Source organism: Equus caballus, chromosome 3 (genome assembly GCF_041296265.1).
Source record: "Equus caballus isolate H_3958 breed thoroughbred chromosome 3, TB-T2T, whole genome shotgun sequence".
Lineage (NCBI taxonomy): Eukaryota > Metazoa > Chordata > Mammalia > Perissodactyla > Equidae > Equus > Equus caballus.
The window spans coordinates 72,239,073-72,266,836 of NC_091686.1; the positions used below are offsets into that span (position 1 = coordinate 72,239,073).

Consider the following 27,764-nt stretch of genomic DNA (forward strand, 5'->3'; position numbering starts at 1 on the left):
ACAAACGGAGAAACTGGACTTCATCAAACTTAAAACTTTTGTTCCATAAAGGACATCATGAAGAAAGTGAAAAGACAACCTGCATAATTAAAGATACATTTACAAATCATGCATTTCATCAGGGATGTATATCCAAAATATAATTGAAATGCTCTTATAACTGAATAATAAGACAAATAATCCAATTACAAAATTAACAAAGGTTCTGAACAGATATTTCTCCAAGAAAGATATACAAGTGTTGAACAAGCATATGCAAAGGTGTTTAACATTATTAAGATCAGCAAAGAATAACTCAAACCACAATGAGATATGACTTCACTCCCAGTAGCATACCTATAATTAGACAAAATAAGTGTTGTCAAGGATATGGAGAAATTGGAATCATTACATGTTGCTAATGGAAATGGAAAATGGTGCATTCACTTTGGAAAACAGTATGCCATACCCTCAAAGGTGAAACACAGAGTTACCATATACCCAGCAATTCTACTTCTACCTATCTATGCATGAGGAAGGAAAATATGTTCACTCAAAATCTTCATGTGAATGTTAATGACATTATTCATAATATCCAGAAAATGCAAAAACAATGTTGATAGACTTATGAATGAATACTCAAAATATGGGATATCCATACTATGGAAAATTATTTACCAATAAAAAGGAATGAAGGCTGACATGTTACAGCATGGATGAAACCTTAAAACATTATGCTAAAAGAAAGGAACCAGTCAAAAAAGGCCACATATTGCATGATTCCATTTACAGGAAATGTTCAGATCAGGCAAATCTAAAGACAGAAACTAGATTAATGGTTGAATGCAGCTTGAGGGCAGCAGAGATTAGAAAGTTCCATCTAAAGAGTAAAGGTTTATTTATAGATGAGGAAAATGCTCTTCAGTTGATTGTTGTAGTGGTTGCATAATTCTGTGAATATACTATGAATAATTGAATTGTATAATTTAAAGTTCAAGAACACTGCACACAATTGCATCTCACTGGCCACTCTTCTTGAAAATCTTCCAAATACAGCTTACACATACAAGGGCATCACCTCTTAGTAGATAATAGCACGTTTAAGTTAAAACAGATATTAAACACATGCATACAAACAAAGTCATCTACCTTTTGCTTTTTCTACTTGCTATACAAATGCTCTGACTGTGCATATCATCTATTTACTTTGAGCTGTAGGAGTTATATTTTAACTTCTTGATTGATTGCTCCTTGAATATAAGCCTGAGCAATGGTACAAGGGATCAGCAATTTGAAAGGAAACACTGCATTCCACCAAGATCTCTCTGAAATGGATTTCACTTCTGCTGCTGCTACAGCTGAGTTGTTACTTTAGCCCTGGGAGTGCCGGAAAGGTGCTGGTGTGGCCCACAGAATACAGCCATTGGATCAATATGAAGACAATCCTGGATGAACTTGTCCAGAGAGGTCATGAAATGAGTGTTCTGACATCTTCAGCTTCCGTTCTTGTTGATCCTAACAAATCATCTGCTATTAAATTTGAGATTTATCCTGCATCTTTAACAAGAGATGAATTTGAGGGTATTGCCGGAAAAGTAGTCGACAGTTGGACATATCTGACAAAAGAACCGTTTTGGACACAGTTTTCACTACTGCAAGAAGTCTTTTGGGAAATTTCTGATTCTTTGCAAAAGCTCTGTGAAGATGCAGTTTTGAACAAAAAACTTATAATAAAATTACAAGAATCAAATTTTGATCTCATTCTCACAGATGCCATTGGACCATGTGGTGAGCTGCTTGCTGAGCTGCTGAGAATACCTTTCGTGTACAGTCTCCGCTTCGTTCCAGGCCATAAAGTTGAAAAGTATAGTGGAGGACTTCCATTCCCACCATCTTATGTACCTGCTGTTATGTCAGAATTAAATGACCAAATGACATTCATGGAGAGGGTAAAAAATATGTTATATGTGCTTTACTTTGAGTTTTGGTTCCAAACATTTAATGAGAAATAGGATCAGCTTTACAGTGAAGCACTGGGCAAGTCATGTCTTTAGGCGGTGGTTTGAAGTCCTATTTTCCTAGTGCCTTGGAATGCGGGTTTGTATAAACTCAGAGGAATTTGTCTTTTATAAGTGAAATGTTGAAATAAAAATACAAAATCATCTCTCAAACTCACAAATATTATGGAAATGCTTAAATTATTGGGTCAGTTAGAATGCCGTGGTCCATTCCTAGTACAGGACCCGCCAGGAAATCACAAACTAGAAGTTAAAGCACTGAGGAGTTCGTTACGGAATCGCATACCATTCTTTTTATTTCTTTGCTTGTAATAGGCTTTATTTCATAGAAGAGTTTTAGGTCCTCAGCAATATTGAGTAGAGATTTTCCTTATGCCTTACTCCCTCACATGCATTGGCTCCCCTATAATCAACATCCCCCACAAGAGAAGTAGATTTGTTACAGTTGAAACTATATTGACACACCATTGTCATCTAAAGTACATATTTTATGTTAAGGTTCTACTTTGGTGATGTACATTCTTTGAGTTTGGACAAAATTATAACGTCACATGTCTACCATTATAATATCATAAGCATAGTTTCACTGCCTAAATATACTCTGCGCTCTGCTTAATCATCCTACACATCAACTTTACTATAATTTTTTTCATCCTCAATAAAAGTCATTAGAAATTTCACTAAATATCTTGATCAACAAAGATATATAGATTGAGGAGTAACATATTTCTAGAACAACAGTCTATGGAGCCATAAGGTAATTGTTTCCACTCATTTGTTCATTTCAAAAACAAGTTATTTTGCCACATTGCCTGAAGGAGTCCTTCAGAAATGAAAGATATTATGTCTCTATCTCAGACACGTGAACCTATAACTGGAGGTTCTAATGATTACACAGTCCTTCACTAAGTACTCACAAAACATCTGTTTTAAAGGCCTAAAAGTTTGTTGAAGGTGGACATACAAGTTACTAGTCCATATTTTTTAAAAACAATGTCTCTCCATTAAAGATAAAATGATCCACAATTAAGGGTGAGCACACCTATTTCCATACTTTATGAAAAAAATTTCCAGCTATTTTTTGGAAATACATTTATTTAATATGCAAAGATTATTAAGCTCCTTATGTGAACCAAATACCAGTGTGGCCATACTTTCTAAGCCTTAGTTTACTGGGAAAATCTAGGATCAAGGGAATAGCTTGCTAAATTGTAAAACTGGAGGGAGCGCTTCAGGGAAACAAGTGTCCGTGGGTATGGTAGGGAGAATTGATGGAGCAGTTGAAATCATTGTTTACATTTGCATCAATTACTTTTGCAGCTTTACAGAAAAGCAAATGCAAGTTTAATTCTTTAGTGGCTTAGGTTTAATAATTGTTCATGATTGTGAATGCAGTGATGTGATCTTAGAGATGAAAGTCTTATGGTTTGTCATATATATATAAACAACACATATAAAACATGTATATTATATATACACATACACGTAATTGTATTGTGAAACTACAGACACGTTTCAATCTCTTTGGCTATGTCATTGTAAGCTCTTTTCAGAAAATTACCTGGTATATTCACACTACAAAACTCTCATTTCCTTACTTTTATTTGCTTTTTTTCCTTCTGGAAGACCTACTTCATTCTCTGAATTAATAAGGAAAGCTGAAATGTGGCTTGTTCAAAACTATTGAGATTTTGAATTTCCTCACGAATTCTTACCACATTTACAATTTATTGGAGGATATCACTGCAAACCTGCCAAACCCCTGCCTAAGGTGACCTATTCCTGTCTGTGTGGTTGGTTTACTTTCCATTTTCATTTGAATTGATTCTGTGTTCTTTATGTAGAATGTTTGATTACAGTGAGAGATACGGGAAGCTGTGTAATGTGACCAATTAGCAACTCATATATTTCAATACCATTACAAGACTCTGAATTTCATTATCATTGTAGAATAAAGTAATATACCTGAAAGATTTGGGGAATAGGGTCAGTTAAATTAAGGCCTCACTATTCGACACATAAGAAAGTAACAGTCACTGATTCAAAGGTTTTCTTGTTTTTGTTTTTTTTCTAGCTGAAGAAGATTTGCTTTGAGTTATCATCTGTTGCCCATTTTCCTTTGTTTGCAAGTCCTTTGCTGCCACAGCATGGACACTGACAGACAAGTGGTGTAGGTCCGCGACCAGGTCAAAGCCTGGGCCACCAATGCAGAGTGCACTGAACTTAACCACTAGGCCACGAGGCATGACACTCAAAGAATATTCTTAAAGTGACTAGAATACTCCAGAGCTATGTGCTGGATATGCAGAGGAGCATTTTAGACACAATTTTCCCACGTACATACCTAACATTTTACTTGGAAACCTAGGAATATAAGCATGTAATAAAACCTGTGTGAAGTATTAAAATAAGGAAAGACCACAGTGCTAAAGAACATCCAGTGGGTATCATAGAACAACAATGATTAGGGGCAGAAAGTATACTTTTATGTTGGAAAGGTTACATCATTAATTTCCAGATAGAAAAGAACTAATAATGAATTTAAAACAGAGGGACTGAACAAAAAAAAGGTTGAGTATGCAGTTTTGACAAAATATCCAGGAAACTTTTGACTCTTCTCCATTTGTTTTTCTTGGGAGGAGAATAGGCTGAGCCATAAGGAATTATTCTAGTACTGAAAGTAATAAATTGATTTTAAATTGGCAAGAATGTGGGAACACATGTCAGAATAATTCAGAAACAATTCCTGGCAAGAGGTTGACCTGTTCTCTGCTGCAGGAAGCCTGCTGTACCTCTCCCACTGTGAGGCATCTGCTCACGGGGGACTCAGGGAGGTGATGATGAGGGCCCCTCACAGCCAGTTACACATAGCACATTCTACTAGGACATCCTTTTGACAATATGATTTCAGGGCAAAAGCTGTCATACATAAACAAATCAGAAATATGGTCACTCAAATAAGTAATATGCATGTATATTTCTGGATTATAAATAAGAATCTTAGGGTGATTTCATGGAAACTCCAAACAGTAATATCAGGCTCATTTTTCTGATGAGTCTGAGATTACTCCTCAGCAATTCTCCAGCCTTTAAAGAGTGATTTAGGGGGAGCATGGGAAATACTGACAAAGCTGAGTTAAGGTGAGGTATAAATTATTATAGAGCTGAGAGGAAAAAGATGCAAACTCATCTCAATCACAACAAAATTTTTGTAGTGCACATAGTCAGAGAAAGAAAATACTAATGACTAAACTAAAATACTTCTCCAGTAAACCTGCATGGTATAAACACAACTGATGTAGCAGAACTATAACAATAAAGACTCAAAGGTGAGTCGCCATCCTGCCATGTGGCCTCCTTCCAAGGTCTATATTAGTAATTAATGACAGTGTAAATGAAGAGACTAGGTATAATATTGTCTAAGAACATATTCTCTGCACTACTGTGTACTGGCTCTATTTAACTTCTTTCTTACACACACAGACACACATTTGTACAGATACACATAATAAAGGAAATTAATCTCACATCAATTGTATCATTCCAAAGGAACTGAGGGATTAGATCTGTTATAAACAGTCATTGAGGAAAACAGAATGGAGGTTCTTCAAAGAATTAAAAATAGAATTACCATAAGGTCCAGCAACTCCACTTTTGGGTATTTATCAAACACAATTGACATTAGGATCCTACTGAGATTTACGCACACTCATCATCATAATAGGACTATTCACAAGAGCCAAAATGGAGAAGCAAACTAAGTGTCCAGCAACAGATGAATTCATAAACAAAATGTGAAATTTACACACAATGGAATATTACTCAACCTTAGAATTGAAGCAAATTCCAACACAAGCTACAACAGGAGTGAACCTTAATGACATTACTCTAAGTGATATGGGGCATACACAATATGACAAATACCATATGATTCACTTGTATAAATTATCTAGACTAGTCAAATTCATAGAAGCAGAAAGTAGAATGACAGTTGCCAGGGAATTATTGTATAATGGGTGTAGTTTCGATTTGCAAGAGGAAAAGTTCTGAACATTGGTGTACAACAATGAGAAGGTACATACTACTCAACTATACACACAGGAATGGTTAAGATGGTAACTTTTATGTTATGTATATTTTACCACAGTTAAAAACAAACAGGCACTACTCTAGTAATTCCTGATAATAGATGAATTTCTATCCTTAGTTGTTGGCAGCAATCGTTTCAATAATGTAAACTATGCAGTTGTTCTTTTGTGATGGAGTAAATTATTTCTTCATAGAAAATGGAAGAGTTTGCCCAGAGCTCCAGAGAAAATGGTACTGTGGTTTTTACTCTGGGGTCAATGGTCAGTAACACGACAGAAGAAAGAGCCAATGTGATTGCATCAGGCCTTGGCCAGATTCCACAGAAGGTAAAACAAAGTAACTTATAGCAGACAACTATTTAATGCATCTCTTAAATTTTTAAAAGGATTTGATTACAGAAATTTCCTACATGAAAGGTAAACTACATCTTATTACGAAGGATCAAATTTATCTCACAAATGACTTTAACAGCCAAAGTATACATGGCATGTGCCAACAGTGCAGAAGGTGTTTTTGATTGACAATAATTTTGGCATTAACATTGGGATCAGATTAAATACATATAACAGATGCAGCATGAAGTTTGGGAATTATAATGGTATTGTGGGCAGGTACACATATCATCAAATTCTGCTCTGTCATTTGCTCCTTTTCCTTTCCTGAGGGCACTCTACATGCTACAGATGTTCTCAGAAAGGAGTTAAGGGCTGGTCCCATGGTGTAATGGTTAAGTTCAGAGTGATCAGCGCCAGTAGCCTGGGTCTACAAATTCGGATCCCAGGCATGGGCAAACACCACTCGTCAGCCATGCTGTGGTGGTGACCCACATACAAAATAGAGGAAGATTGGCACAGATGTCAGCTCAGGACTAATCTTCCTCAATGAAAAAAAATAAAACAGAGGAAGATTGACAACAGATGTTAGCTCAGAGTTAATCTTCCTCAGCAAAAAAAGTAGAAATAAAGAAATAAATAAGGCAAATTTTAACAGTAACATTAAGCAAGAAATGAAAACAGTCAGAAAAGCATCCTGAAGTTTAGGTTTGCCACATAATCCAGGCTTCATTTGCTTCCTCTCAATTTCCGAAAAGGCCTATTCAATGTGCTGTTCAGGGAGCTATACATAGAAAGGATGGCCAAGGCTCACCAAGCTGCATCCAGGTACCCATCCAGCCACGATGATTTACAGAGAGAGAATAAACAACTGGAAAACAAGAAAGAGAAAACACTGAGCTGTGGTTCTGGGCCCTGCTGAAGTTTGAAACAGGAAAACATAAAATAAAGAGTGGAGGTGGGTCAGCCCTTAAGGTGACCCTGTGTTTTACAAAATATGGATCTGCAAGGACCTTGCTTCTAATCCATCTGAGTAATAACTCCTCTCAATAGAAGAAGGAGAAGGGAATCTAAAAAGGAGTCAATTCGAAGCAAGGCTAGCATAGGAAAGTTTCAGATGTTTTCTTCTCTGTAAAATATAGCAGTAGGTTATTTCTAATATATAGAACATACCTGGAGTCTCTGTGTATTTGTGAACTACTTTTTAGTTTCCTAACTGATACAGCTTTCTGCTTATCATCTATGATAATTTGATGAGAACTGAAGTTGCTTTAAGACTCATATAGCAAACACATGTTAACCACTGGTAATTTAGAATCCAGCTTATGAGGATCGTTTGGGAATTCCAAAATCTGTAACTAATTTTGGTACTGGACTTGGAAATGGCCTGGCTATAAGAAACCATATTGATCAATGCTGTCAAGGTTGGAGTGCATCCTTAAAATGTTAACAGTCAGTTGAACAAGGTTTAGAATCATTGTGATACTCAATTTTTTTCGACAGCTATACTGTTATTTCCAAAGTACTAAGATACTCTTCTTTTCAACATTTAAAGAATTTTCAAACCTGGCAATAGTGATAATACTCAGGATTCACACAAGAAATTATTACTTAAATTTTTCTTGGAAGTACTTGGATAAATAATTAGAAACTTAAAAGAAACTAAACGTACTTACCAAGAAGAAATTATTTATTATTAAAAATGGTTAATAAAGAGAATTATTTTGTTCTCACAAATAGCTGATGCACACATTTCCATTTTTGCAAATCAAAAGATGTAAAACTGTAATGATATAAATTATACAAGTGGATATAAGTAAGCCATTTCTCCCAACGCTCAAAAAAGAAATAAGGAGGCCAATATTAAATTCGGAAGCTGAGAGCTAGTATAATAAATAGTTAAAATAAATTAGCAGATCATTAGTAATTGGCCATTTTTTGGCACTAGAATTAAAACGACTGCCTAAAAAAATTTTATGTGCTTGAATTGGTCATTGAAAATTTCATTTCTCTAGTGCAAGTGTGAAACGTCATGATTGTAAGCAAAGTGGATTGAATATAAAATAAATGTATGAAAGACGAGAATTCCTATTGTATCCGTGTTTTATTGGTTCTCATTAGTTAGAACCTTTTCTCCTCATTTCCTTATCTGTCATAATAAATAGATTTAACTAGAGGGCTCTTAATTATTTAGATTCTAACGTGCTATACTTTGAAGTTCAACTCATGGAATCAGGCATTTTCTTTATTTTAACAGGTTATATGGAGATTTGTTGGCAAGAAACCAGATACCTTAGGGGCAAATACTTAGCTCTATAAGTGGATCCCCCAGAATGACCTTCTTGGTAAGATTCTGGAAAATGAACACTATAATGAGAGTAACTCCAACTAGATGATAATAGTTCAGCAGGAGACAAATTTATTGAACATTTATTATTTGAAAGCTCAAAATTAAAATCTAACTTTCTTATACTTATTTCCCAGTCGGAGGGAGAAAGGACAACTGTAACCTTTCCTTCCTCTGATTCCTGCACCACCACCCTCAACCTCCTGCTGCCTTTACATGATACTTATCAGACTCAGTGATTTCACTATTTCGTTAAGAGAATATATTCTAACATTTCCCCTTCCCCCTTTTTTTCCAACCCATTCTTCTTTTATCCAACATGTTCTCTTTCAATTTTGTCCACCTGGCCATCATGTATTCACTTTTCATGTCTGAAGGCATACACTAATCTTCTCTGTGGCCTTCAATTATCTCCACAGCAAATTTACATTCTTCTTCCTCTGATCTCTGAAAGACATTTTAACATAGTTCCATGTATGTAATAATGTGTTATCTAGAAGACAAGGCCTCTTTCAGTGTCTCATATTGCCCTACTCTCATTTTATTCTAATACTTAATGGTTTGCTGAAATTCACCCTATCCTAGTCATCTAAAAACCACAGCCTTTATAACTCATGGTGGAGCCAATGGCATCTATGAGGTGATATACCATGGGATCCCTATGGTGGGCATTCCTTTGATTGCGGATCAACCTGATAATGTTGTTCACATGAAGACCAAGGGAGCAGCTGTTAGACTGGACTTCAGTACAAGGTCAAGTACAGATGTGCTCAATGCATTGAAGACAGTCATTAATGACCCATCGGAAGTATCACAACTTTTTAAATAAGTAGTATTTACAGATAGATCCTTTAACCAATGATGAGTATGAATTTCATCCCATTTTTAAGGGGCCAATTATGAAATTATTAACATTTTTAATGTTAATATTCTTAGTTATTTTTATTTTCACCCAGACATTTATTTCAAAGTTGTATCTTAACCCCATAGATTTAATAGATAACCAACTTGGGCAACAATTATCTCCTCAAATAATGTAATGTTACGTAGGTAATTGTAAGAGGGACACAATTTTAAAATATGATAGAACCCAAGAAGGAAAGAATGGTGAACAAGAAATATAAGTTCCTTCAATTCAGTGGCTAACATCTCTGATATTGTAGACCTCTTTATATCAAAAATTGATTTTATTATTATTTTAGCAGATTTTGTAATGAGATATAATTTACATACTTATAAAATTCACCATTAAAATTATAAAATTCAAATATATGTAGTATGTTTACACAGCTATGAAACCATAACCGTGATATAATTTAGGACATTTTCCTCACCACAAAAAGAAGTGTGACATGCCTAGAAGTCATTTCCCATTCGCAACTGCCCAAGCAACCATTAATCAAACTTCTGTCTCTATATATTAGACCTTCTGGACATTTCATATACATGGACTCATACAGTATATGGTCTTTTGCAACTGTAGTCTTTCACATAGGATAATGTTTTTGACTTGGTTCCCTGTCGTAGCTTTGTAATGCTGAGTAATATTCTATGATAAGGACATAGTACATTTTATTTACCCATTCATCAGTTCATGGCTTCTTTGGTTGTTCCACATTTGGCTATTAAGAATATTGCTATATATGCTTTTGTCTGAATACATATAAAGATATCAGTACTTACAGTAAATCTAAACAGACTAAATCATTTAAAGACAAAGATTGTGAGAATGGATTTCAAAAACTAATTTTATATTGTATGTACAAGACATCCTTAAATAGAAGAGTATAAAAGTCCTAAGTACAAAGGTAAGAAAAGATCTTTTTCAACAATAACCATAGAAAGATGTAAAACTATACTAATATCAGACACAGTAGAACAGAAACATTGATAAAATAAAAATAAATACTTCATAATGATAAATAGGTTAATCCTTCAAAACAATACAAATTATTAATTTGTAACACCTACTAATAAATCCTCCAAATAGACAAAGTAAAGGTAGACAAAAAGAAAAAACAGATGGGAAGCGTGTCAAGATGGTGGCATAGGCATATGCTGAATGGACCCAGTCCCACAAACACAAACAGGTTATAATGATTTTTGTAATAATTACCCATGAGAGAGAACTGAAAACTGGATAAAGAGAACTGCCACAACAAGGCAAATCCTGATTGAGGCAGAAGAAGCAGAAATTCCTGTCTGGAGAGAAAAGAAAAGCTTCGCAAGCCATGGAGCTTCACTGCAGACTGGCCAGGAACAATCATACAGTATTCACTCCTCCCTGGAGGAATAGGGGACCTGAGTAGGGAATGTTGTTGCTAAAAGCACCCTTCAGACTCAGCACAACTGAGACATGTCTCATAATATCTGGTTTTGCTGGCTATTAACTTCAGTGAAGAATATCCCTAGAAAAGCTATCATAAATAAGTGGACAAAAGCCAGTTCTTAGAGAGTGCAGGCACAAATTCACCCATTTCAGAAAGCAACCTGAAATCACCAGGAAGAAAGGTGCATAGTCCTTTGCTGAAAAGAGGCTCAGCTGATACGCTCTGGGTGCATCTTGGTGAGAGGTGAGAACTCTGATGGAACTGAGAAAGTGGTGGCAGCCATTATTATGACTGAGTACAAGTGCGTTGACACAGATAATGGGAGATGACACTGGAGTTCTTCTCTGGCCGGTTAGGCCAGGATCTACCCTCCCCTCTAGAGGGCAAACTTAATCCAGCTCAAACAGGGCAGGCAGCCCTCACTAGGAACTGGCCCCACCCAACAGCAATCCCTCCAGCAACTTTTCCACCTGGTTCGCCTGGGTGCCTGGATCCTCTGCAGACAGGTGAGACAGTCTGCCTCTGTAGGGCAGGGCATGAGGGAGGCGAGAGTGGAGAGTGTAGGGTATTGGTGGAGTGTACGGGGGACTCTGCACTGGGGTTATGGGGTCAATTCCAAGGGGTCAGGAAGTATCACAGGCTAGGCCAGTGATGACAGTGTGTGTGGACTTGTGGGTCATGGGGCTTATCAGCTCAGATGAGCTGTGTTTCTTAAAAAGACAAATAAGGATCTGCCTCATCTTCCAAAACATGAAACAATTGGGTGCACCTGTGCCTGGGGCCAGCCCCGTTAATCTGCAAGCCCAAGAGAGCTGACAATAACATTGCAGGCAGGAGGCCTACAGCAATTGTAAGTCCCTGAGACATGCAACCAGCCATGCTGAGAGCCTACTCACTTAACAGAAAAATTGCAAGAGGAATATGCCATTAGACCTTGCAGGCAACTGTGCTCAGGCTCCCCAAACCCAATAAACTGATTGAAGGGTGCATAGCAGCCAAACACTGCTGAGCACTACAACCAGCTCATCATGGGGACAGCCTAGACTTCATGGGCATCTACAGCAAGAGCAACACCACCACAACAGAAGGACACACTTTGCTCACACAGGGGTCACTCTTGGAAAATCTGGAACTGGTGAGGAGAGTGAAGCACACTGCTGGACCTTCAAAGGTGTCTCCTACACAAGGCCACTTCTCCAAGATCAGAAGATGTAGCTGACCCACCGAAAACACAGATATAAGCACAGAGAAAGAGGTAAAGAAGGAGGCAAGGAATACATTCCAAGAAAGGGAACAGGACAAAACTCCAGAAAAGAACCAAATGAAACAGAAATAAATAATCTACCTGACAAAGAGTTCAAACAAAATGTCATGCTCACTGATCTTGGGAGAGAAATGGATGAAAACAGTGAGAACGTCAACAAAGAACTGGAAACTATAAAATAGAACCAATCAGAAATGAAGAATAAAATACTGGAAATGAAAAATTCACTGGAAGGACTCAATAGCAAAGTAGATGATATGGAAGAATGAATCAGTGAGCTGGACAAAAGACTAGAGGAAATCACCCAAGCTGAAGGGATAAAAGAAAAAAGAACTAAAAAGACAGAGAACAGTTTTAGGGAACTCTGGGACAACATCAAGCGCACTAACATTCACATTATAAGCATCCCAGAAGGAGAAAGAAAGACAAAGGGACAGTGAATCTAATTGAAGAAATAATAGCTGAAAACTTACCTAACCTAAGGAAGGAAACAGAAATCCAAGTAAAGGAAGCACAGGGAGCACCAAATAAGAAAAATAGAAAGAGGCCCACACAAACACACATTATAATTAAAATGTCAAGAATTATATAGAGAGAGGAAATCCTAAAAATGACAGAAGAAAGGGAACAAGTGACATACAAAAGAAACCCCTTAAGGCTGTCAGCTGACTTTCCAGCAGAAACTTTAGAGGCTATAAGGGAGTGGCATGATGTATTTAAAGTGCTGAAAGGAAAAATCCTACAGCCAAGAATACTCTATCTGGCAAGGTTATCATTCAGAATGGAAGGAGAGATAAAGAGTTTCACAGAGAAGCAAATATTAAAGGAGTTTATCACCAAGAAACCAGTCTTACAAGAAATGATAAATGGACTTATTTAAGTGGGAAAGACAAAATCACAAATAAGAATAAGAATATTATCAGCAATTAGGCAATAAAATCACTGGTAAAGGCAAAAATACAATAAAAGTAGCAGATCAACCACCTATGAAGACAATATGAAGGTCACAAGACAAAAGGGCTAACATTATCTATTTCAGTGAGAAAAGGGGAATGGATACACATACAGAAAATAAGAGGTTAGATACTATATGGAAAACACAAAATGTTGGAGGAGACAAGTAAAGGAGTAGAGCTTTTAGAAAGAGGTCAAACTAAAGAGACCATCAACTCAATATAGATTGCTATAAATGTAGACTATTATGTATGAACTTTATGGTAATCACAAACCAGAAACCCATAATAAATACACAAATAATTAAGATACAGGAATCCAAACATAATGCTAAAGAAAGCCATGAAATCACAAAGGAAGTGTTAAGAGGGGAAGAGAGGAAAAGAGAAGAACTACAAAAACAACCAGAAAAAAAGTAACAAAATGGCAATAAGTACATACTTATCAATAGATAACTTTAAGTGTCAATGGAACAAATACTGCAATCAAAAGGCACAGGATGGCCAAGTGGATAAAAAAGCAAGACTTATATGTATGCTGCATACAAGAGACATACTTCAAACCTAAAGACACACACAAACTGGAAGTCAAGGGATTGAAAAAGATACTCCAACAAGCAAAAGGCAATGAAAAGAATGCTTGGGTAGCAATACTTATCTCTGACAAAATAGACTTTAAAACAAAAACTGTAACAAGAGACAAAGAAGTACTGTACATGATAAAGGGAACAATCCAAGAAGAGGATATAATGCTTGTAAATATCTATGTACCCAACATAGGAGCATCAAAATTTATAAAGCATTTATTAACAAACATAAAAGGATAAATAGACAGCAACACAATGATCTTAGGGGACTTTATCACTCCACTGACACAAATGGATAGGTCACCCAAACAGAAAATCAATAAAGAAATATTGGCCTTAAATGAATTCTTAGACCAGATGGACTTAGTGGATATATAGAGACTATTCCATCCACAAACCACAGAATACACATTCTTTCCAAATGCACATGAACATTCTAGGGGATTGGTCGCATATTAGGCCACAAGACAAGTCTCAATAAATTTAAGAAGATTGAAATAATACCTACCATCTTTTGAGACCACAAAGGTATGAAACTAGAAATCAACTACAGGCAGAAAATCAGAAAACCCACAAATATGTGGAGATTAAAGAAAATGTGGCTGAACAATGATTGGATCAATGAAGAACACAAAGGAGAAATCAAAAAATACCTGGAGACAAATGAGAATGAAATTACAACATGCCAAAATCTACGGGATACAGCAAAGGCAGTTCTAAGAGGGAACTTTATACTAATACAGGCCTACCACAACAAACAAGAAGTATCCCAAATAAATAATCTAATGCTACACCTAAGAGAAGTGGAAAAAGAAGAATAAACAAAGCAAAAATCAGTAGAAGGATAGAAATAATAAAAATGAGAGCAGAAATAAATGACATGGAGACTAAAAAAATAAGGGAAAAAATCAATGAAACTAAGAGCTTATTGGTTGAAAAGATAAACAAAGTTGACAAAACTTTAGCTAGACTCACCAGGAAAAATAAAGAAAAGGCTCAAAGAAATAAACTCAGAAATTAAAGAGGAGAAATTACAACAGACACCTCAGAAACACAAAAGATTATAAGAGAATATTACAAAAAGCTATGCATCAAAAAATTAGATAATCAAGAAGTTACAGATAAATTCTTAGAATCATACAGCCTTCCAAAATTGAAGCAAAAAGAAATAGAGAATTTGTATAGACCAATCACCAGTAAGGAGATTGAAACATTAATCAAAAACCTCCCAAAAAATAAATTTGCAGGAACAAATGGCTTCCCAGGTGAATTCTACCAAACATTTAAAGAAGACATAATACCTGTCCTCAAACTCTTCCAAAAGTTGAAGAGGAGGGGAGATTTTGCAACTCAATCTACGAAGCCAATGTTATCCTGATACCAAAACCAGACAAGGACAATACAAAAAGGAAAATTACAGGCCAATATCACTGATGAGCATAGATGCAGAAATCCTCAATAAAATACTATGAAGTTGAATCCAACAAGACATTAAAAAGATCACACACCATGACCAAGTGGGATTTACTCAGGGATGTTTCAACAGCCACAAACAAATCAACATGCTACACCACATTACAAAATGAGGAATAAAAATCACACAATCATCTCAGCAGAGGCAAAGAAAGTATTTAACAACATGCAGCATCCATTTATGACAAAAACTCTCAACAAAATGGGTATAGATGGAAAGTACCTCAACATAATAAAGGCCACATATGACACACCCACAGCTAATATCGCTCTCAATGGAAAAAAAGAGAAAGCAATCCCTCTAAGAACAAGAACCAGACAAGGATGCCCACTGTCACCAACCTTATTTAACTTAGTATTGGAGGTCTTAGCCAGAGGAATCAGGCAAGGGAAAGAAAGGAAAGGAATCCAAATCGGAAAGGGAGAGCTGAAACTGTCTTTTCGGATGGCATGACGTTATATATTAAAAAATCTGAAAGAATCCACTAAAAATTTTTTATAAATAATAAATGAATACGATCAAGTTGCAGGATATAAAATCAACATAGAAAAATCAGTTATATTTCTATACACTAACAAGGAAGTAGCAGAAAGAGAAATTAAGAATACAATCCCATTTACAACTGCAACAAATAGAATAAAATATCCACGAATAAACTTAACCAGAGGGGCAAAGATCTGCACACTGAAAACTATGAAAGATTGTTGAAAGAAACTGAAAAAGACACAATGAAATGGAAAGATATTCTGTGTTGTTGCATTAGAAGAATTATCATAGTTAAAATATCCATACTTCCTACAGCAATCTACAGATTCAACGCAATCCCTACCAAAGTTTGAACAACACTTTTCACAGAAATAGAACAAGGAATTCTAAAATTTACATGGAACAACAAATGACCCCACATAGCCAAAGGAATCTTGATAAAAAAGAACAAAGCTGGAGGTATCACACTCCAGATTTCAAAATATACTACAAAGCTATTTCATCCAAAACAGCATGGTACAGGTACAAAATCAGACACACAGATCAGTGGAACAGAATTGAGAGCTCAGAAATAAACCCACAGATCTATAGACAGCTAATTCAACAGGGAGCCAAGTACATACAATGGAGAAATGAAAGTCTCTTCAATAAATGGTGCTGGGAAAACCAGAAAGTCACATGCAAGAGAATGAAACTGGACCACTATCTGAACCTGTACACAAAAATTAACTCAAAAAGGATTAAAGACTTGAATGCAACACCTAGAACCACTAAACTTCTGGAGGAAAACAAAGGCAGTATGCTGTTTGACATCAGTCTTAGCAACACATTTTCAAGTACCATGCGTGACTAGGCAAGGAAAACAATACAGATAATAGACAAATGGGACTTCATCTAATTAAAAGTCTTCTGCACAGCAAAGGAAAACATCAACAAACCAAAAAGACAACCTAACAACTGGGAGAAGATATTTACAAGCCATATATCTGACAAGGGGTTAATATTCAAAATATATAAAGAACTCACATATCTCAACAACAAAAAAACTAAGAACCCAATTTAAAAATAGGCAAAATAGCTCAACAGACATTTCTCCATAAAAGATATACAGATAGTCAATAGGCACATGAAAAGACGGTCAACATCACTATTTACTAGGGAAATGCAAATCAAAGCTACAATGACATATCAACTCACTTCCGTCAGTATCACTATAATTAACAAGACAGGAAATAATAACTGTTGGAGCTGATGTGGAGAGAAGGGAACTCTCATACTCTGTTGGTGGGAGTGCAAACTGGTACAGCCACTATGGAAAACAGTATGGTGATTCCTCAAAAAATTAAAAATAGATCTACCGTTTGATCCAGCTATTCCACTGTTGGGTGTTTACCCAAAGAACATGAAAATACAAATACATAAAGATATATGAACCCTTATGTTCATTGCAGCATTATTCACAACAGCCAAGACTTGGAAGCAACCTAGGTCCCCATCAAGGGATGAATGGAGACAGAAGATGTCATAGATATAAACAATGGATTACTACTCAGCCATAAGAAATGATGAAATCTGGCCATTTGTGACAACATGGTTGGAACTTGAGGGCATTATGCTAAGTTAAATAAGTCAGGGGGAGAAAGTTGAATACTGTGTGATCTCATTCATAAGTAGAAGACAAAAACAATGACAAACAAACAGCAGGAAACAGAGATCGGATGGGTGGCTACCAGAAAGGGAGGGGGAAGGGAGGAGGGCGAAAGGAGTAATTAGGCATATGTATGTGGTGATGGATTGTAATTAGACTTTGAGTGGTGAACATGATGTAATCTACACAGAAATCGAAATATATAATGATGTAAACCTGAAATTTATATAATGTTATAAATCCTGTTACTGCAATAAATAAAGAATTAAAAAAATACACAAATCTATAGTTATAATAGGATGTTTTTTAAAGATCTTTTTCTATGATATAGTAAAAGATAACAAAATAAATAAGTACATAAAAGGTTTGAAGAACGTAAGTTGAAAAAGTAACGTATTTGAGATATATACATTATATTTTATATATATATACATACAGATATGTCATGATGGTGAAAACACATTTTTCTAAAGCATATAGAATAATTAATGGAATGGACCATCCATGCTGGGGCAAAACTAAGATTTAGTATTTGTAAATTTTCAAATTTTAAAGAGGATAATGTCTGGCCAGACAAGAATTAAGTTAGAAATCATTAAAAAAAACTGCTAAATTTTGAATATTAAGCAATACATTTCTAAATAATTCAGAATCAACAAAAACAAATAATCATTCATGCACCATCTTCTCAGCAATTCCCTTCTAGGAATTACCCAAAAGAAATGAATAAATATATAAACCAAAACACATTTAAAACAATATTTACATCAGCATTAGTAGAAATGGCCAAAATATTATTAATAATCCACATGTCTGTGGATAATTGTGAAGAGATAATCTGTGGTATTGTCAGACATTGGATACTATACAGCAATGGAATTCACCAACGACTGCTATGGAAAGGACAAAAACAAATGAATGTTACTGATTCCAATATATGACCCAGGAAAACCAATCTATGATTTTAAAAGTAATGGTAGTAGTTAATTTGTAGAAGAGATTAGTGACTAAAAATTCCAGAAGAATGGGGAGCTTCTAGTAGCTTGTGGTATCCAATACCAATATGTAGGTGGTAGGTACATTTAGTATTCACTTCAGGATGATTTTCTAGCTGATTGTGAAATGTTGAGCTCTTCACTTAGGATATGCGCATTTTTCTTCTGCATTTTTTTACTTAAATTAAAGGTATATTTTACAAAACTTATTTAGAAATCTAGAAATCAAATAGGAAAAAAATATAGAAGAAATGCCTAGGGCTGCTATTAGGGTGGCCAGGAAGAGCCTGTGTGAGATGTGACACAGAAACTAATGCCTCCATCAGAAGTAGGAAGCAATCCCTGGGGTGTTTCAGGGATGAGCGCTCGAGGACAGGGACAGAGGGGACATAAAGTGCAAAGGTGCTGACGTGGGGACACAGCTCAGTGACACAATTCTTATTTAGAAACTTCAAGACATCATTCTAAAATTGCATTCATCATCTGATTTATATCCTTAGAATGGTTCCTATCATTTTCTATGCGAGTAAAGATTTAACTTTCCCATCTTATCTTCATCTTTATTTTTTAAAATAGTGGTCTTCATAAAATTCCAATTTAAAAAACAAATAGTAGATGAAGACTCAAATAAAAATTTACTTCTGCAATACTATGACGTTTATTTTGAAACTTATGTATGGCACTTGAAAGACTTTTCAAGGGAATAATATGCTTAAGCAAATTACCTTCCTTTCAATGTTGTTATCCTTGTGTTTTTCGTTTAGATAGAAAGAGAATGCTATGAAATTATCAAGAATTCAACATGATCAACCAGCGAAGCCTCTAGATCGAGCAGTCTTCTGGATCGAGTTTGTCAATGGGCCACAAAGAAGCCAAACACCTGCGGCCAGCCTCCAACGACCTCAACTGTTTCCACTACCACTCTCTGGATGTGATTGGGTTCCTGCTGGCCTGTATGGCAACTGCTGTATTTGCCATCACAAAATGTCTCTTTTTTTGCTGGAAGTTTGCAAAAACAGGAAAGAAGGAAAAAAGGGAATAGCTGTATCTGAGGCCTGAAGCTGGTATGCCACACAGATGGGACTCCCCTAGTTAATTTCAGCAAGACGTTGTGATGTAAAAATCCCTTCCTCTTATGACAAAACAAACTTTCATAACTTAGCTTCTCAGATGAAAATTTGTTTTCAAGGGATTTACTGCCTGTTTAAGAGTTAGAAATATGTCATGCCAAAGCAAAGAAGAGGCAAAAGTTAAATAAAAATAAAACTATATGGGCATATTGAGATTTATTACTCTAATACAATTGTTATACCAAAAGAAATTTATTGAGCTTAACTGTGTTTCAGACATCGAATATGGACACAATAGCATTAAGCACTGTAATTGCAATATCAATATTATTATGCAAATACTCACAATATTTTAACTTCATGTTGGTGCAGATTTTGTAATTTTATCTTTTGCAAAAAGAACTATTCATTAGTTAGAATTGTGTAAAATGATTCACCCTTCCTTTTCCACCACTAATGCTGCTTGGATTTACTGTACATCCAGCCTCAGAATCCCTCCTTGCCTAAAGACATGGCAAGATGTTTGCCTTCATCCTGTTTAACTCCTTTCCCAGTGGAATGCATGTGGATTTAGAAATATAACAGCGGCTACCTGCTTCCTATTATACAACCGAGCTATTTAAGAAAGACTTTGGTTTCACTAGCGTATTCTCTTTACCTCACAGCCCTTTAAAAACACTCACCGGGTTGCTTTCACTCTCATTTTAGCCTTTGATAATGGATGGAAGGTCTCAGTTGCAGTTTTGATTAATATAGAGCCTGTCCTCTTAAGGAATTCTTGAATTTTCATTCTCTCCAAATGTATATGTACACACACACACACTCACACAGCCACACACACACACACACACACACATACATATATATGCAGGCCCAGTTCTTCAAAACAAGGCACAACACCACTTAGTTACTGCTGATATAGTGAGCAAATCAATGTGTTTGTTGAAGACAATTTAAATAATGATTCTTTTTCTATATAACCATGCTAGAGCAGCATGTCTCATTCTTTATCTCTTTCCTCAAAGCCTGTTGTCTCATCACTCTCATTAACTTAACCTGGAAATGTTAAATCCTTTGCATGACAGAAAAAGAACACATCATCATTTTCCTAAACCTAGGCACACTATGAGTGATCATAATCAAAACAATGCAAAGAATCTAAAAATTATGGAAATAATAGGTAAATCAAATGACACGGATGCTCAACACCCGCTAAGACTTACACATCCGGGAATCACTTTAGGCTCCAAGTGATCCTGGTGAGAAAAACATATCTATCTTTATTGGTCAAGAAGTCCAACATCAAAATCTCACAACAAACATTCTCCAGCATCAGGCATGAAAATATTTTAAAAACACCTTAAAACTTTGATGCTAGGGGATCTATAGGAAAAGTACATCAGAGGGTTTTCCATACAACTCCTCTCGACAATTGACACAGGTTTATAGAAATAATATGGTGCCATGCTAGATAATATTGTTAAATCACGCATATAGCCTTAATTAATAGTCCTCAACTCTATCCTGAATCACACGTAACAGATAAAGGTTGGCAATCATTGTACAGTGAGACACATCACAAATCACAAACAGAAAGACAAACAATCCAACATGAAAATAGATGGAGCATGTGTACAGGCAACTCACAGGAGTAAAAATGGCTTTCCAGGGCAGAGGAAGAGCTGAGCTCCCTGAAGCAGAGGCTGGCTGCGGCTCTTCTGGTGGAGCAGGAGCCACAGCAGCTGGATGTGGTGTCACCTGCCCAGGAAGGCCGCTCTGTCTGGAGATGAGATTATATGCAGAGTCAGCAGAAAGTCCTGCCTGCGCTGGGCGTGCCTGGACAGCTGTGCCTGCGGACCGCGTCCGTACTGGTCGTGGGCAGTGGTGGGCATGGCGGCAGCTGGTGTCGCCGCCCTGGCCTTGTGGACCACAAGCTAGTAGAAAGGAGCAACCTGGCCTGCCAAGTGCTGCATGCGGAGGCACTGGCATGGCAGCGCAAGGTGTTTTTGGCAACAGCCTGTCTGTGCCAACTTGATTAGGACCTGGGTTGCTTGCGCTACTCTCAGGCACTAACATCAGCCAGGACTCTGGACCTGGTCCACCGCTGTCACTTGGTGACTGATGGCTGGGACAGCGTGCCCACTCACTACCTGGCTAATGATGCCTCTGTGCTGGCCAGACAGCCTCTCAGGTTGGCCAGCGCCCTGCGCTTCCAGGGCCAAATCACACTCTATTCACTTTGACGGCGGGCCTGGCCTTCAAGGCCTTCTAGCCAACCTCTCCCAACAGAGATGGTGACCAACTGCTCAGATGGCGAGGTCCTCGGTGTAGTAACTGGAATCCTGCGCTGCCTGCAGAGGCTGGAAGTGTTGAATATCGCTACAGGTCTGGACCTGTGTTACAGTGGCAGCCTGCTGCCCTTTGATGCCTTCGGAGGACTTTCTGCTGTATTAGGCTGAGAAGCTGCAAGCCTCACTGTCCGGCTTGCAGAGAGCAGAACCGCTGTCACTACCTGCAGGACTAGTGGCTCCTGGCCACCAATACGTGCTGCCCAGTGCATTTTCTGAGTCCAGAAGAGGAGTGAGGTTTTCTCACTTATATTAAGCAAGTTCTAAATTCTGGATCACCCAACCTGTTCTTGGTCATCAGGCCTAAGGGAATGTGCAGACCAGGCGTCATATGGACATGGACATCTGTCATCTCCCTCATGCCTACACATTCCTTTGAAATATTTGGAACAGAGGGGTGCAGAGATCCTGAAACTCTTAAGAGAGACAATCCAGAAAGGGAAGCAGGGCACACAGAAGAGGCAGTTAAATGGGGAGATTTAAGTGACTTGCAATCCACACAGTGACTCCCAGAAAGCCTTGAAGATCCTGCAGTCCTTGAAAGCAGCCCAAGAGTTAGTCTCTTTAACAGTCCCGGGTGTTGTGGAGGGCCTCATGCTAAAATGGATGGCATGTTTGTTTCTGAATTACTGAGTTGACTGGTATAATCTGACCTGAGAAACGTGTGGATTGTCATATAATGCACAATTTAGAGAATTTTTTGATTGGGCAAGGTGGAAAAAAAGCAGAACAGGCAAATAATCTGCAGTTTAAAACACAAAATCTTGTCATTATCATTTTACCTCACGTGTTCGACACCCGTTCAGTGCTGAAAACACCAGGCAGTTCTCGGAAACGGTATTAACAATACATTCATTTACTTTTTTTTCAGTATTGTACGAAAAGCCTGGAATTTTACAAGATGTGTGAATACCTTACCTTTTTACAAGGGGCTTTTTTATTGTAATTTTTTGGCTGATGTAGTTATAAATGTTATAATACTATTTGTTAGAATTGTCTTCTGTTTTCAGTCCTTGAAAGGAGCCCTGAACATGTGAGATGTAACGTTAAGTGTCAGGATTTCGTGTTTTACTAGGAGTAGAATTGCCGGGTACATGATAATAGTTGGTTTAACATGTGAGATCTGTCAGACTGTATTCCAAAGTGGTCGTACCATTTAATGTTCTTAGCAGCAACATATGAGATTTCTAATTTCTTCACTTCTTTGCCACTACTTACCTGTTTCCACTTTTTTGATTTTAGCCATCCTAGTAGTTGCAAAGTGATAACACATTGTGATTTTGAGTTACATTTCAGTGAGGCCTAATGATATTGAGCCCCTTTTCATTTGCTTATTGACAATTTTTATATCTTCCTTGGAGAGATGTGTATTCAGAATCTTTACCCACCTTTCAATTGAGTTGTTTTGTCTTTTTGTTGTTGAGCTGTAAGAGCTCCTTATGCATTCATGACACATTCTCTTATCAGATACATGATCTGCAAATGCATTCTCTAATTCCGTGGGATGATTTTTCAAGTTCTTGATAGTGTCCTTTGGTGCACTAAAGTTTTTCCTTTTTATGAGGTCTAATTATAACTATTCCTACTTTGGTTGCTTGTGCTTTTGTGTCATAGCCAAGAAACCGTTGTCAAAGGCAAGATCCAGGTTTACTCCTGCTGTCCGCTAACAGTTATATAATTTTGTCTCCTACATTTGGGTTTAGATTCATATCGAGTTAATTTTTGTAACTGAGGTAAGAATCCAACTTCATTTTTTCGCATTGGATATGGATATCCAATATTCCCACAACCATATTTTAAAAAGCAGTGGTTTCCCCAGTGAAGAGTTTTGGCATCCCTGTCAAAAATCAATTGACCATAAGGTGAAGGCATGTTTCTGGATTCTCACATCTGTTTTATTGATATCGACATCTGTCCAAGGCAGTCTTGACTTTTGTAGACTTGTAGTAGGTTTTGCAGTCAAGAAGTATGAGTCCATGGACTTTGTTCTTCTTTTTCAAGATTATTTTTTCTGTTCAGGTCCCATTGGTATTCCATATGAATTTCAGGATCAATTTGTCCACTTTAACAAAAAGGCCATCGGAATTTTGGCAGGGATTGCATTGAATCTGTGGATTGTTTGGAGTTTATTGCCATTTTTACAATGCTAAGTCTTCCAGCCTGTGGATATAGGATGCCTTTCAATTTGTCTTCTTTAATTGCTTTCAGCAATATTTTTAAGTTTTAGGATACAAGAATTGCACGGCCATAGTTAAATTTAATCCTAAATATTTTATTATTTTGGAAGCTATTGTAAATAGAATTATGTTCTTTTTGCATTTTTCATTGTTAGTGTAGAGAAATACATGGACTTTTGTGCATGAATAACTTTATTAGCTCTAATACTTTTTCTTTGTGGCTTCTTTAGAATTTTCTATATATTAGATCATATCCTTTGTGAACAGAAATACTTTTACTTCTTGTTTCTAATCTGGATGACTTTTATTTCTTTCTCTTGTCTAATTGCTCTGGCAAGAACTCTCAGTACAATGTAGAGTAGGAGTGATGAAAGCAGACATCTTTGTTTCAATCCTCATCTTAGGGGGAAAGCTTTCAGTCTTTTCTAATTAAGTATGATGTTAGCTATGGGCTCTCATACATACTGTTATCATGTTGAATAACTTGCCTCTAATACTACTTTGCTGGCTGTTTTCACAATGACAGGATGTTGGATTTTGTTAAAAGTTTTTCTGCATCTATTGAGATGACCATGTGTTTTTTTTCTCTTCATTCTCTTTATGTGGATTATTACATGGATTTTTTTCTATTGAACCACGCTTGCATCCTGGGATAAATCCCATTTGAAAATGCTGTATAATTTTTTATATGCTGCTAGATTCAGTGGCTGGTATTTTGCTGAGGATTTTTCATTATATTCATTCATCTATCTTACTTAGAGAAAGGTCTATTTCAATCCCTTGCCAATGTTTTAATTGAGTTATTTGTCTTCTCATTATTGGACTGTAAGAATATTTTATGCATTATCAGACATTTGATTTGCAAATATATTCTCTGATTCTGGGGGTTGATTTCTCACCCTCTGATTGGTGTGCTTTCAAGCAGAAAAAATTATAATATTGATGAAATAAATCATTAATGGTTAACTTTTTTCGAATTCCAAAGAAGAATAATGTGGAATTTGTAGTGCCTAGCATGGAGACCATCAATGCAGCGTTTATTACTACTATCAGCGTTATTCCCTTATAAGGACGGTATCCCCTAGGAATACTTTAAATATGTATTATCAAGAAGAAAACAGTAGTACAATTGAATTTAAAAATACTTTTAAATGAGGCAAGAAAAAATAGAAAAAGAAATATAAAGCAGGTTGGACAAATAGGAAAGAAAATACAAGACAAGATAGTAGATGCAAATGTAAAGATGCCACTACTTATAGTAAATCTAAACAGACTAAATCATTTAAACACAAAGATTATCAAACTAGATTTCAAAAACTAACTATGTGTACTGTTTACAAACAGGCTTACTGGAAGTGTATAAGAAGATTGTAAGTATAAAGGAAGGAAGAGATCTATTCCAACAGTAACCGTAGAAAGATGCTCTACCTGTACTACTATCAGACTCAGCAGACTAGGAGCACTAGTAAAAATAAAGATAAATACTTTATGATGGCAAATAGGTTAGTCTTTCAAAAGAAGCCAAATTATTAATTGGTAGCATCTACAGATAAATCCTCCAAATAAACAAAGTAAAAGTAGACAAAAAGAAAAATGGAAACCAACAAATCAATAGTCATAATAGAACATTTTTAAGTACGTTTCTCATGAACATAGAAGGTGACGAAATAATGAATAGATATGAAGAAGATGTAAAAAAAGTTATGAAGAACATATATGTAAAATGTAACCTATGTTATTTATATGATAATGAGGAAAACACAATTTTTAAAAGCATACAGAATTATCAATGGAATTGGCCATATGTGCTGTGGCATAAACCAAAATGCAGTACTTGAAAATTTTCATATCATATGGAGTATATCATCTGGACAGACTAAAATTTTATAAATTATCAAAAGAAAGATAACTAAAAATCTTTAAATTTTGGAAATTAAGCAATACCTTTCTAAATAGTTCAGAGTCAACAAATAAATCATAAGCACACATGCAACTTCTCCTCAAATCCAATTCTAGGTATTATGCAACAGGCATGCATAAATATGTAAACTAAAAGACATATACAAGAATGCTTATGACAGCATTAGTAGTAATGGCCAGTAAATTAATAACAATCCAAATGTTCATCAATCAATAAATGAAGAGATAATTTCTGGTGTTGTCATGCAATCAAATATAATACAGCCAAGTAATCAATCAAAAGCTGCTAGAAAAAAGACAAAAACAAATGAGTACATACTATAATTCCAATAGGTAAACAAGACAACTAGACTACAGTATTTAAAGTTAAGATGTGGTTAATTCAGGAAAAGGAGTAGTGAAAGGGTCCAGGAAACTGCGGTGCTTCTATGTAGCTGTGGAATCTTATATCAATACCTGTGAGTCGAGACATTAGTGTATGCATTTCAAAACAATTTTCTAGCTAATATTGAAATTTTGAGCTGCTCATTTAGGATATGTGCATTTTTCTTATATATCTCATACTTAAAAGGAATGTTTTACAAAATGTACTGTATTTAGAAATTCTAAGGAATCAAATAGCACCAAAAAAATACAAAAAATACCCCACAAAGAATGTGGGGGATTCTATAATTGCATGGCCAGGAAAAGCCTCTCTGAGATGTTACCACCTCTACTGTAAGGAGGTGGAAGCAAGCTTTGAGGTGTTGCAGGGAAAAATGGTCCAGGAGAGAGACAGAGGAGACTAGGTTTACAAAGATGAGGAGGTGAGAACAATTTAGGTAACTTCCAGAATGAGCTAGAAGGCCAAGGTACCTACTACAGGATCTGCATGGAATAAAGTGATAGTGAGGTTGCCAGGGATATGAACACATAGGATCCTGTAGGGCAACCACCAGATTTGGAATTTATTCTAAAAGGGAGGAGAAGGCAGACGGAAAGTTTGAGCAGGAAACTGTCGTAATTGGATGTCTATTTCAAAAGTGATTCTGGTTGGAGGAAGAAAAATAAAGACAACAAGGTAGAAGAGAAGAGTAGAAGCACAGGGACTGGTGAGGAAGCAATTCACCCAGGATGATGCAATTCTTCTTTAAATATTTTGTAAGGACCATCCTACAACTGCATTTCCACCATCTCATATATACCTCTTACAATGTCTCATATCATTTCCTCTGCAAGAAAAGATTACATTATGCCAACTTAACTTCACTTTTTAAAATATTTATCATTCATAAAATTCTAATTGAAAAGCCAAACCATCTATGATGACCCAAATAAAAATTTACTATTGCTTCTGCAATTGTACAACATTGATTTTACAACATACGTATGGCACATTTCAAAAGCCTTACATAGGAATGATATGCATAGGTCATGTAACTTCATTTCAGTTGTGCTATCTTTGTGTTTCTCCCTTAGATATACATAAAATGCTATGAAATTGTCAAAAACTCACCACAATCAGCCAATGAAACCTGTACATCGAGCTGTCTTCTGGATCGGGTTGGTCATGCACCACAAAGGAGTCAAACACCTGCAACCAGCCTCCCACGACCTCACCTGGTTCCAGTACCACGCTTTGGATGTGATTGGGTTCCTGCTGGCCTGTGTAGCAACTGCTGTATTTGTGACCACAAAATGTTGTCTGTTTTGTTGCTGGAAGTTTGCTAAAACAGGAAAGAAGGAAAAAGGGAGTAGTTATAGCTGA

The 27,764-nt window shown here is 36.4% G+C and overlaps 1 pseudogene; it reads left to right on the plus strand.

Moving 5' to 3' along the window:
• Nucleotides 1–369: 369 nt before the first annotated feature.
• On the plus strand, nt 370–27,764 carry LOC100067616 (UDP-glucuronosyltransferase 2B31-like; annotated as a pseudogene).